The 9,657-nt window shown below is 42.8% G+C and overlaps 1 protein-coding gene across 4 annotated transcripts in view; it reads left to right on the top strand.

Annotated features, from left to right (window-relative positions):
• The first annotated feature begins 5,257 nt into the window (after positions 1-5,257).
• AMOT (angiomotin) overlaps positions 5,258-9,657 on the top strand; it is a 69,225-nt gene continuing 64,825 nt past the window's right edge. For 2 of the 4 annotated variants that reach the window (XR_014543831.1, XM_083596321.1), the window contains exons 1-2: positions 5,289-5,397; positions 9,460-9,597. The gene's annotated coding sequence lies outside the window, so the exon portion shown is untranslated. Of the gene's footprint in view, positions 5,781-9,459; positions 9,598-9,657 lie in introns of all 4 variants that reach the window. The other 2 variants (XM_083596323.1, XM_083596320.1) reach the window with 2 other exon arrangements.

Below are 9,657 nucleotides of genomic sequence, written 5' to 3'. Positions count from 1 at the left end.
GACCTTGAAACATCACTAAAGGGGCGGAACTGGGTGTTTGCAGGCTTTTCCAATTGGTTTCAATTACATGCGATTTCACTGATGTACATGGTGCCTCAGAACATAACCCCCACATAAATGGGGGGAGCTGTACATAGTTCTTTCTCCCTCCTCATTTAATTCCCACAACAACCCTGTTGAGGTAGGTTAAGCTGAGGGTGAGTGCCTGGCCCAAGGTCACCCAGTGGGTGACCTTCCTGGCTGATGGTCGGGATCTGAACCCATCTCCCAGGTCCTAGTCTGACATTCACTACTATACTGGCTCTCAAGACCGAAAGGGGAGACAGATGCACCGTTCAGCATGAGAGCTTGCATTGCAGCCAAATACTGTATTCGGGTTTTGAGTTTTGAAATGCACTTTAGGCATCAATAACTGCTGAGAGAGGGAAAGAGCATAACTGCCCTTATAATTTCATCTCTTTCACCAAACTTTCCATAAATGTTGCAGAAAAGCTGGTGTACCCAGCAGGAGCTGCTGCGCAATCAATTTCTGCCCTTGCAGCCCTGCTGCAAGACAGCCACCACTTTCTAGGCTATGAAGTGTGAGATGGTGGTAAGAAACTATGTCTGCTGGGAGAGCATACAAGTCCGGGCTGCAAAACAAGAAAAACCCTTAACCACCTACAGTTATCGCAATTCACAGGTGCAAACTCAAAAGGGTATGTTTGGACTGGTTACCTCATACTGGCATCTCCCACTGGGACCTTCTGCATACAAACAGATAATCTGCCACTGGGATAAGACCCTTCCCAACTATGTTTGAATCTTCAGCTCTTTAGAGCAGTGCTTCCCAAACTTCCGGTTAGCGCCAGCGCTTAATGGCGGACCTCACCCGGAGCTCCGGGAGAGGTCTACTTCGTAGGTTCGGGTCCTGTCAGCTACGGCGGAGCGGGGACCCTTAAAAATCACAGGCGCGTTGCCTGTGAACCGGAGACTCGGCGGGCACCTTTGCGCCCCCCCGACGCTGTGAAATAGCCTTTTTAAAGGCTGCAGATCAGCGGAGGGGGTGAGAAGCGGTGCTGAGAGTCGTTCTTACCCAGCCTGCGAGGAGAAGCCGCGTCGCCATTAGCGGAGAGCGCTGATTTCTTCCGGCGAAATTGGACTAAAAAACAACTATCCGTGAGTAGGATTGACCGCTAAAATATAATTGGATATTAAAATTAAAGAAATTGGGCACCGAGACGGATAAGCACTAAAAAGGAAGTCTGCTTTCCGTTCTGTAGCAAGATCAAAGCGAAAGGCATTCCAGCTGTAACTGCTTGAGAGGAAATTTGTGGGAGCTAAGAAATTCATCACCAAAGCAAAGAACTCCCTCCCCGAAGGGCAGAAGGGGGGGAAGAAGATTTTAAAGTGTTTTTCTGCCAATTTTAAAGAATTGAATTAAATACCGCTGTTCTTATACCTGGGATCGGACGCTCGGAGGAAAGGAACCGGCTAAAGATTGTTGCTATAAGAAGGTTAAAAAGTATCTTTAATTGACTTGGGTTACTCTCAACTTGAAATATTTACTTTGTTGCACTGCAAAGCTACTTACAGGACACTATTGATTTTAGACCCCACAGAAAGAGAAAATAACAATTGGAAGGGATTAGGAAAGTTTTGTTTACTTTTAGGAGAGTGTGGGTTTACTTGGAGTAGTAAAAATTGATTCTGCGCCCTCTGGTGGATCTACAAATTGTTACAGCAACGAGTGAAATCTATGAGAACTTTTGTTTGACGGCTCAAGAGTCTGGGAATGACCTTGACTAAAAGACTTTGTTATGGCAGATGGTAAAGAGAAAGAGGATTTACAGGAAACAACTTTGAGATCTGGCAAACAATATAAAATTGACTCTTTTATGCAGAGAAGGGCTTCAGTATCAGGAGCCTCTGGAATTACAGCTGTTCCAAAGGCAAGAGTGAAAACAATGTCTACAGAAGAATCATTTGCCAAGGTATTGGAGAAGATAAATGACTCTTTGGAGGAACTTAAAAAACAAGGTGCAGAAACTAAAGCACAAGTTGCTGAAACTAAAGTACAAGTTGCTGAAACAAATAAGAAAATTGAAGAAATCTCTGGGAAAATTGACTCAAATACAAAAAGTATAACTGACCTTGGGAATAAAGTGAATTCAAATACAGAAGCAATTGGGCAAATATTGCAAGAATCATCTACAACAAGAAAAATAGCTGAGGAAGCCAAAGAAATTGCAACTGCTGCGGAGGCAAAGTTTCCACCAGTGTTTAAGAAACTAGATGAATATGAACTGGCACTTTCTATGCAGGACATGCAACGCAAGGAGAGAAATCTAAGGATCAGACTTGTGCCGGAAAAGGAAGAAGATAACCTGGTGGACTACTTGACTAAAGAATTTTCTGACTTTTGGAAGCAGGAGCTGGGCAAAGAAGAATTTAAGATAGAAAGTGCTTTCAGATTGGGAGCAAGGCAGAGGAAGAATCGACCCAGAGATTGTCTTATAACTTTAAGATCAAAGGAGGAGCGAGATAAAATATTGAACCTGCATTACCAAACAACCCTTCGAATCGAAGACTTTTATATTGAGATCTTCAAAGACATCCCTAAGAGTATCTTGGACGCAAGAGGACATTACAAGGACCTGGTGATACTGCTGAGAAAGAACTACATACCATTCAGGTGGGAGTTCCCCCAAGGCCTGTCTTTTAAATACAAGGGAAAGAAGAGAAGAATAAAGACCCTGAGTGATAAAGACAAGTTTATGGGAGAACACGAAGAAGACCTACAGAAAGAGACTTATCCAGGACAAGGGCATCCTTCATTAGATACGGAAAAGGAATTACCGACAAACGAGGAACAAAAATTGGGAGCTGTAGGAGGAAAGAGCAAGTAACCCCATCATGGCCCTGCAACTTCTAACTTGGAATTGTAACGGTTTGAACATCCCTAGAAGGAGAAAAAATATATTTCATGCTTTGAAGAAAGATCAATTAGACTTAATTTGTTTACAAGAGACCCATGTGACAAGAGCTCATAGAAAGTTACTAGTAAATAAGAAATTGGGACAAGAATTTATATCTTCAGACAGAGTAAAAAAGAGAGGAGTGGTGATTTATGCAAAGGAGAAGCTCCAACCGAAACAAATCTTTAAAGATGACCAAGGAAGATATTTGGCAATTGAAATTCAATTTCAAGGAGAGAAGTATTTGATAGTGGGAATTTATGCACCAAATGAAGGGAAAGCTGAATTTTTTAAGAAGTTGCATGAGATTTTGATGGACCACATGGATTGTAAACTAATCATGATGGGAGATATGAATGGAGTAGTTTCAACAAATATGGACAAAGTACAAAGACAGGTAGTAACAAAAGATGGAAGACTACCAAAGACTTTTTTTGAAATGACTGACAATATGGACTTGATTGACATATGGAGAACAAAACACCCACTAGAAAGAGAGGGAACCTTCTTTTCTGAAGCCAAAATGACATGGACAAGGATCGACCAAATTTGGGTAACTAGCAGTATGGCGCAAAACATAAAGAGAGTGGAAATCTGCCCAAAAACTTTCTCCGACCACAATGCAGTGAAGATGGTGATGAGGCAAACAACAACTGGCTCCTTCAGATGGAGAATGAATGACACCTTATTTAGAGATGAGGAGATTTGTAAGAAGGCCCAAAAAACCTTGACAGACTATTTTGAAATTAATCTAAGGACTAAAGTAGAAAAAAGAATAATATGGGACGCAAGCAAAGCCGTGATGAGAGGGTTCTTGATACAACAAAATACATTAAAGAAAAGGAAACAAAATGAGAGGAAGGAAAAAATTCTGGAAAAAATAAAAGAAGGGGAAAGGAAACTAAGATCGAAGCCAAAATCACAAGAGATCTTAAGAGAAATCAAACTATATCAAACACAATATATGGAACTGACGAATCAAGAACTAGAGTGGAAAATTAAGCAAATGAGACAAAAGACTTTTGAATCGGCTGATAAATGTGGCAAGCTATTGGCTTGGCAAATAAAGAAGAGACAAAAACTCAACACGGTAATAAATTTAGAAGTGGAAGGAAAGAACATAAGCAACCCAGCGGAAATTAGGAATTGTTTTCAGAACTACTTTAGACAACTCTACACACAAGGGCCGCAAAAACAAACAGATATACAACAATTCCTCGAGAAAAATGGGCTGAAAGAGATCTCACAGGAAAGTAAGACAATCTTGAATCAGGAAATATCAGCACAGGAAATAGAAGATGCCATTCAAAACATGACGTTGGGCAAATCACCTGGACCGGATGGACTGACTTCCAAATATTATAAAGTCTTAAAGGCAGGGCTTATACAACCTTTGAAGGAAGTCTGCAATGAGATCATGGAGGGGAGGAAGGCACCCGATACGTGGAGAGAGGCCTATATTACACTTATACCAAAGACAGAGACTGAAAAGACTCAACTGAATCTTCAGCTCTTTAGAGCAGTGCTTCCCAAACTTGGGTCTCTCTCTCTCTTTCTGTTTTGCGACTACAATTCCCATCACTGCTAGCTAGAGGTGATGGGAGTTGTAGTCCAAAAACAGCTGGAGACCAAAGTTTGAGAAATACTGCTTTAGAGGAAAGGTGGGATAGAAATTTAATAATAAACGCTCTGCAGAAGCAATGCCTCTTACTTTTGTTCTTGAGTGACAGCATTATGCATGTCTGTTCACAAGCAAGTCTTACTGGGTTCAATGATGCTTACTCCCAAATGTGCACAGGATCACACACACTCCATGTGTGCTTAGAGCAGTCTTGTAACAAGAGCCTTCTAGAGACCCTGTGGTGTGGTGTGCCAGCTAGAACTAGGCCTCAAAGTGACCTTGGGCCCGTCACTGCCTCTCAGCCTAACCTACCTCACAGGGTTGTTGTGAGGATAAAATAGAGAGGGAGAAGGCGACCACGTACACCACCTTGAGCTCCTCGGAGGAAAGGTGGGATGCAAATGCAATGAAATTAATAATCATTATCATCATTCTACTGCCCTCCAGATGTTTTGGGTTACAACACCCACAGGCTGATGTGCTTGCTGACAGGGGCTGGTGGGAGTTGTAGTCCACCCAAGACGTCCGAAAGACACCTGGGTTGGTGAAGTCTGCTTTAGAATGCACTTCTGGTAAATCAGAAGTGGGTTCTGGTGGAGGTGCCGCTGCGATGCACCCACTGCCTTGCCATAATCGACGAGACAGCAAAGGTTGTTCGGAGCAATGAACTACATTTCCCAAGAGCCTTTGCTGCTCACCGTATCTTCTAGCTGCACGCTGAGGATCGTAGCTGAAGTTGGCTGGTAAAAGTTAACGAGAGGAAGAGGGCGGCTGCCTGCCCTTGTTAACCATGGGGGCTTCCGAGGGCGAAGGCGCACGGTAAGGTGGATAGGAGGGAGCGAGGCGCCGCGTGGTAGGGGGCTTTGTCCAGCTACTGCCCTTGCAACAGCCAGTTTCCTGGAAGGGGGAGCTTGTGAGAGTCGGTGAGCTGCCGTGCATGGCTGCTTTGCAAGCCCCGATGCAAGCGGGGTCTAGGGCAGCTGCGGCGGGAAGGGAGCACGGAGGTTGAACCCGCCGCCTCTAATCCGCCCTCGGAGCGGCTTCGTAGCTGCTGACGAGTAAAACAGAACGCGCCTTTGTGGGAGTTGGAGAAGGAAGGCTTGCCTGCCTGCTGCGGGGAGAAGTGTTTGGATGGGGCGCAACTTAATAGCAGAGCGTGCGCAGGTGGAAAGTCCCAGCTTCTGTCCCTGGACTTTCTCCAGGTAGGTCTGGGCCTCTGGGGGACAGCCTTGGTCTGAAACCCTGGAGAGTTGCTGCCGGCCAGTGTATACAATACTGAGCTAGGTGGACAGATTTGATAAAAGGCAGGTCGGGGGTAGGGTTAGCTTAGCGCAAGAAGGTCTCGTTTGCATGCAGAAGGCCCCAGATTCAGTCCTTGGCAGCTTCAGGTAGAATTGGGAGAAAAACTCCGGAGAGCCGCTGCCAGTCAGTGCAGGCAATACTGAGTTGGATGGATTAATGGCAGTGCCCGATATCATTCCCGTTCCAACACCTGCTGCACCAAGGCTGGCTGCAAGATCTGCCCGTAAATTGTATCTTTAAACCATTTCCTTCAAAACCAAGAAAGGAACGCCCACTTTGCTTTAGCTTTATATTACACCATTAGTGAACATAGTGTAATATTACACCATTAGTGAACATGAAATTTGTATATACACACACACACATACACATATGGCTGCAAGGTCCCTAGGGTTGGAGCAGGTCTGTAGCCAGATATTATTAGTAATATTTTGCAAGGGTAATTGCAGAGCTTTGCTTTTTGTTTTCATTTAAAACTGGCCCATAATGGCTTTTCAAAAAGGCCTGTGGAGCCACATACCACCAGTAGGGGGTGCTACATTTCTATTTGCATTTACCTTTTCCAAGGCATAAAAGTGACAGGATGAGAAGAACCACCTTTAGTTTTGCTTGCCTGCAGTTTGTATGTAGGGTTGGATACATGACAGAAGTTTATAAAATCATGCATGGCATGGGGGAAATGGATAGAGAGAAGTTTTCCTCCGTCTCTTGTAATAACCCTGGTGGACATACAATGAAGATTCAGGGGAGTTTAAAGAAAGCACCTCTTCATGCAGCACATAGTGTTAAATTATGGAACTTGCTCCCACAGGAGGCAGTGGTGGCCGCCAGCCAACCTAGATGGCTTTAAAACAGGATTAGACCGACTCATAAAGGAGAAGGCCACAATGGCTGTGCTCTGCCTCCACAGATGGGAATTGCTTCTGAATACCAGTTGCTGGAAACCACCAGAGTGGAGAATGGCTCATAGGCTTGAATCCTGCTTGTGGGTTTTGCCTTGGGGCATCTGGTTGGTCCCTGTGAGGAGAGGGTCCTGGACTAGATGGGTCATAGGCCTGACCCAGCAGGGCTCTTCTTTTGTGTTGTTATAAATGCTGTGTTTCTGATCACAATAAGCATCTGCATAACTGGGTCATTCTCTCGGCTTGAATGGGGTTTGAATTCAGCAGAGACTCTCCGAACTTGTTCAAGGAGGCTTCCCTTGTGATAGCAGCACCTTCTGTAGAACCAAGAACATGGCCAAAGCAAATTTATGCCTCCTCTGAATTCCTTGTTACAGTACTTTCTCTCATTCCAAGAAAGTGACTCTCTTTTTTTTTTTAAAATAAATTTTTATTAGAGTTTTACAAGAGAAAAAAAATAAAAATTTACAGAATAAAAAAAAAGAAAAACCACAGATAAAAATAGACAATACAAAAAAGAAAACGCACAAAATACACAAAAAACAGCTAAATAAGAAAAAAAAAGAAATTAAAAAGATAAAACAAATCCATTTTTCTCAATATCCTCAAAGTCATATGCTTGTATCCTTGACCTCCTCACACCTCCCCCCTTTTGTGTTCCCATTTTCATACTTAATTCAGCAAATTCTTACCCTTTTTCAAATATCTTAACTTTGTGTCATAACATATTATACCTCAATATTTTCAACCATTCATCAATACATTTTTTACATAATCTTATTAACTTTTGTCACTAGTTACCACTTATTACCAATCCAAGCATAATTTTAACATTCATTAATTTTACAGTATTTCCGAAGATAGTCTTTAAATTTCTTCCAGTCTTCTTCCACCAACTCTTCTCCCAGGTCTCGGATTCTGCCAGTCATTTCCGCCAATTCCATATAGTCCATCAGCTTCATCTGCCACTCTTCCAGGGTGGGTAGCTCTTGTGTCTTCCAATACTTTGCGATGAGAATTCTTGCTGCTGTTGTTGCATACATAAAGAAAGTTCTGTCCTTCTTTGGCACCATTTGGCCGACCATGCCCAAGAGAAAGGCCTCTGGCTTCTTAAGGAATGTATATTTAAATATTTTTTTCATTTCGTTATAGATCATCTCCCAGAAAGCCTTAATCTTTGGGCACGTCCACCAAAGGTGAAAAAATGTTCCTTCATTTTCTTTACACTTCCAACATTTATTATCGGGCAAATGATAGATTTTTGCAAGCTTGACTGGTGTCATGTACCACCTGTATATCATTTTCATAATATTCTCTCTTAGGGCATTACATGCCGTAAACTTCATACCTGTGGTCCACAACTGTTCCCAGTCAGCAAACATGATGTTATGACCAACATCTTGTGCCCATTTAATCATAGCAGATTTAACTGTTTCATCCTGCGTGTTCCATTTTAGCAGCAAGTTATACATTCTTGAAAGTGTTTTAGTTTTGGGTTCTAACAATTCAGTTTCCAGTTTTGATTTTTCCACCTGGAAGCCTATTTTTTTATCCAAATTATAGGCCTCTCTTATTTGAAAATAATGCAGCCAATCTCGCACCTTATCTTTTAATTTCTCAAAACTCTGCAATTTCAATTTATCTCCTTCTTGTTCCAATATTTCCCAATATTTCGGCCATTTGGCCTCCATATTGGACTTTTTCAGTGCCTTTGCTTCCATTGGTGACAACCACCTTCATCACCAAGAAAGTGACTCTCAAAAGAATCAAGAGCCGCTTCATGGTACTAATCGTAGGCATCATTATAGCATAATAGTAGCATCATAGCACCATCAATGTACATGGCATGTTCTGGGGAAGAGCCATAGCTTAGTGGAAGAGCTTTTCCAATGTGTGCAGAAGGTCCTGCTATATTAGATCAAATATCTATGTAGCATTCTGTTCCTAAAAGTGCCAGCCAGGCATTTCTGGGAAGCTTACAAGTCTGGCACAAACAACCACCACTCTTTTGTGTGGTTTGTCCCCAGGATCATGCCTAGAAATCGTTGATTTGATCCTGCCATGCTGGCTAAGGTAGATGGGAGCTGACGACCAAAATATCTGGAGGGTATCAAGTTGGAGAAGATCAGTCCAAATCTCCAATAAAGCCATACAAACTGCTGAATTTGTTTTCCTTGGACCTAACACAAGGGTGTGTGGAAGGTAGATTGGGATCTGGTGATGGATCTCTTGAGTGATTTATCGTGACACCCAATCATTTTATAAGAGCAACAATGAAACAACTTTTCCCACCTAAGATGCAGACGACCACATTTATTTTTTATTTATTTCACTGCATTGCTATCCCACTTTTTTCTCCAAGGAGCTCAGTGTGGCATCCATTGTTCTCACCTTCTTCATATAATACCCACAACAGCCCTGTGAGGTGGATTAGGCTGAGAGGCAGCGACAGACATGCCCCCCGGCCCCCCGGCAAGGTCTCCCAGGTCCACTGGGAGATTTAAACCCTGGTCTCCAAGGTCTTAGTCCAACATTCTAGCCACGACACCATGCTGGTGTAATGAGGAATGCTAACAGGGGGTGGCCTCTTGTGTCAAAGGGCTGTATAAGTTCAGTTCAGTTCTGGTGCATAAAAATTCCTCAACTCAGAATATGTATTATTCTGCTTATTTATTAGTTGCTTTTCTGGCCAAGAACTCACAAAGCTCAGAGAAGGGAGATAAAGCAACAGAGCATTAGGCAGAACATGGAGTATGGATACAGACAAAGATGTGTATGAGAGAAACCAAACTGGATCATCTAAACTCTCTTTAAGGTAATAGTAACAAATGCACGTGTTTAAGGCTTTGTTGAATGTTAGAGCTGGAGGGGCCAA

Source organism: Podarcis filfolensis (assembly GCF_964270895.1).
Source record: "Podarcis filfolensis genome assembly, chromosome: Z".
Taxonomy (NCBI): Eukaryota; Metazoa; Chordata; class Lepidosauria; order Squamata; family Lacertidae; genus Podarcis; species Podarcis filfolensis.
The sequence above is the reverse complement of the archived record's forward strand: the minus strand, read 5'-3'. Positions and strand labels throughout refer to the sequence as shown.